Raw genomic sequence first — 3,943 nt, forward strand, 5'->3', positions numbered from 1 at the left:
GGCCAAAGAACTAAATAGACATTTCTCCAAAGAAGACATACGGATGGCTAACAAACACATGAAAAGATGCTCAACATCACTCATTATTAGAGAAATGCAAATCAAAACCACAATGAGGTACCACTTCACACCAGTCAGAATGTCTGCGATCCAAAAATCTGCAAGCAATAAATGCTGGAGAGGGTGTGGAGAGAAGGGAACCCTCCTACACTGTTGGTGGGAATGCAAACTAATTTGTTTACTTTTAATTGAAAGATAATTGCTTTACAATACTGTGTTGGTTTCTGCCATATAACAACATGAATCACCCATAGGTATACATATGTCCCCTCCCTCTTGACCCCCCCCTCACCTCCCACCCCAAGGTTGTCAACCTCTAGATTGTCAAAACACTCTTGTTTTTAAAATGTATGTTTATTTTTGATTGCTGCTCCCAGGCTTTACGGATCCGTGGTGAGCAGGGGCCGCTTTGGTTGTGGTGCAGGGGCTCCTCACTGTGCTGGCTCCTCATGTCGCAGAGCACGGGCTCGGGGTGCAGGGGCTCAGGAGTTATGGCTCACAGGCTTAGTAGCTCCACAGCAGGCAACCAGGGACCAGGGATTAAGCCAGTGTCCCCTGCATTGCCAGGTAGATTCTTAACCACTGGGCTACCTGGGAAGCCCCAAACACCCTTATTTTAATAAGGCATTACACTGATGTAGCATTTTCCAATTTTCACCATGCTCTTAGATACATTATCTCACATCTATTTCTCAAAATGGTCTTCTGAAAGCAAGCATTATCATTTTTTGTTTTGTTTTTAACTAGCTTATTTCTTGAAAACTACACTCCCACACACAGCAACAAATTCAAGTAGAAGAGCACAAACAGAAAGTTAAAGCTCTCTTAACCTGTCCCCACTCATCTCCTCCTGACCTTAGACATTCTTTCCAAGCCAGGCTTCAATAGTACATGAACCATGAACTTCCAGATGTTCAAGCTGGATTTAGAAAAGGCAGAGGAAACAGAGATCAAATTGTCAACATCTATTGGATCATTGAAAAAGCAAGAGTTCCAGAAAAACATCTACTTTTGCTTTATTGACTATGCCAAAGTCTTTGACTGTGTGAATCACAACAAACTATGGAAAATTCTTAGAGATGGGACTACCAGACCACCTGACCTGCCTCCTGAGAAATCTGTATGCAGATCAAGAAGCAACAGTTAGAACAGGACATGGAACGACAGATTGGTTCCAAATAGGAAAAGGAGTACGTCACGGCTGTATATTGTCACTGTACTTGACTTATATGCAGAGTACATCATAAGAAATGCAGGGCTCAAGAAGCACAAGCTGGAATCAAGATTGCCGGGAGAAATATCAATAACCTCAGATACACAGATGAAAGTGAAAGTGAAGTCACTCTCATTGGGACCCCGTGGACTGTGGCTTACCAGGCTTCTCCCTCCATGGGATTCTCCAGGTAAGAATACTGGAGTGGGTTGCCATTTCCTTCTCCAGGGGATCTTCCTGACCCAGGGATCAAACCTGGGTCTCCCACATTGCAGGTAGACGCTTTAACCTCTGAGCCACCAGGGAAGCCCGATACACAGATGACACAGATGACACCACCCTTATGGCAGAAAGAGAAGAACTGAAGAGCCTCTTGATGAAAGTGAAAGAGGAGAGTGAAAAAGTTGGCTTAAAGCTCAACATTCAGAAAACTAAGATCACGGCATCCAGTCCCATCACCTCATGGCAAATAGATGGGGAAATAATGGAAACAGTGACAGACTTTATTTTTTCGGGCTCCAAAATCACTGCAGATGGTGACTGCAGCCATGAAATTAAAAGACACTTGCTCCTTGGAAGAAAAGCTATGACCAAACTAGACAGCATATTAAAAACCAGAGACATTACTTTGCCAGCAAAGCCCATCTAATCAAAGCTATGGTTTTTCCAGTAGTCATGTATGTGTGAGACTATAAAGAAAGCTGAGCACCGAAGGATTGATGCTTTTGAAGTGTGGTGTTGGAGAAGACTCTTGAGAGTCCCTTGGACTGCAAGGAGATCCAACCAGTCCATCCTAAAGGAGATCAGTCCTGAGTGTTCATTGGACAGACTGATGTTGAAGCTGAAACTCCAATACTTTGGCCACCTGATGTGAAGAGCTGACTCATTGGAAAAGCCCCTGATGCTGGGAAAGATTGAGGGCAGGAGAGGAAGGGGACGACAGAGGACGAGATGACTGGATGGCATCACCGACTCAATGGACATGAGTTTGGGTGAACTCCAGGAGTTGGTGATGGACAGGGAGGCCTGTTGTGCTGCAGTTTATGGGGTCACAAAGAGTCGGACACGACTGAGCAACTGAACTGATACACATACCAACCCAAATCTATGTGTTCTCTTTAAAGATAAAGTCACACACATGGCAGCAGGCTCTACCCTGGTGTGTGCCTTGCTCTTTTAATTAACCAATGGCTTGTAGATCTTCAATAAGAATATACAGAGCTGTGCCTCATTCTTATTTGATGGTCTATGTAACTGGTTTCCAACTGTTTGTAACGGAAACAACAAACAGGTCTACAATAAGCAATATTAGCAAAAACTTTGGTGTTCTTCATGTACAGAAAGTCAGTTAATCCTCATAACTGTCCTACAACAGAAACTATCATTAGTTCATTTAAAGATGACAAAATAGGCACAAAGATAAGTAATTTCCCCACAGTCACACAGCTGCTGCTACTGCTGCTAAGTCACTTCAGTCGTGTCCGACTCTGTGTGACCCCATAGACAGCAGCCCACCAGGCTCCCCATCCTTGGGATTCTCCAGGCAAGAACACTGGAGTGGGTTGCCATTTCCTTCTCCAATGCATGAAAGTGAACAGTGAAAGAAGTCGCTCAGTTGTGTCTGACTCTTCACAACACCATGGACTGCAGCCTACCAGGCTCCTCCGTCCATGGGATTTTCCAGGCGAGAGTACTGGAGTGGGGTGCCATTGCCTTCTCCAGTCACACAGCTAGTAAGTGGCTTTGATTTGCACATGTTTGAATTTAGATAGTCTGGCTCTAAGACTCAAGCAAAGTGTCCTGCCCCTCGTGTTTTCCCTGTGCATTTAGATCTGAAAAGCCAGGCCACACTTCACAGCAGGGGTGATTGAGCCCAGAGGGGCAGAGTCTGCTCAGCCAGGCGGCGGCAGAGCCTGGACTGGAGACCAGGTCTCCCGGTTCCCAGAGCCTGGCTCCTTCACTGTCCGTCATGCCCTGCCACTCCTGCAGAATGTTATCTCTGGATTCTCGAGAGCTTCTGAACACTTTAGGCATGAATAGAGCAACTACACTGAGAAGTAGTTTAGGAAAAGTGGTTTCAGAAGAGACTTGGGACTGTGATGAAGGAGTTCAAGTCTCAGGGTCTTTCTAGTACTCACCTCCTGTACTAGTAGATACATACTTAAAGCAAATGTTGCCACAGAGTATCTCTAATGTAAAAAAGTACTTTTTGAGTTGCAAGTTTAGAGATACATTATGTAAAATTTTATTCAATGTTATCCCTCTTTTTTTTTTTGCAATTGCCATAAAAAAAAAAACTGTATTAAATCATGAAAGTTTAGACTAAAGAGAGTATGCCCCATTTAATCCTACATGGCTACTCATTAACCACAGAGAAAGCAGCATGGAACCAACATTCTGCCCCCAGCTTGGGAAAAGTACAGCTGTACTCTATCTGAAACCTGCTTCCAAAGTGCTGGGCAGCCCTGAAGAGTTGTAAGCAAAACTATTTTCAGGGACTCTTTGAGTTTAAACAGTTCAAGAATTTCCCATAGATCCTCCCAACACCCTGGCCCTGGCCCTACTTGATTCTGAATGCCTTTGATTCACAGACTGGAAGGCTCCTTAGAAGCATCTAGTTTCATCTTTCACCACGATGTGGCCTCACATTTGCCTCATGCTTTACTGTCT

This window comes from Oryx dammah, unplaced genomic scaffold (genome assembly GCF_014754425.2).
Source record: "Oryx dammah isolate SB20612 unplaced genomic scaffold, SCBI_Odam_1.1 HiC_scaffold_11210, whole genome shotgun sequence".
Lineage (NCBI taxonomy): Eukaryota > Metazoa > Chordata > Mammalia > Artiodactyla > Bovidae > Oryx > Oryx dammah.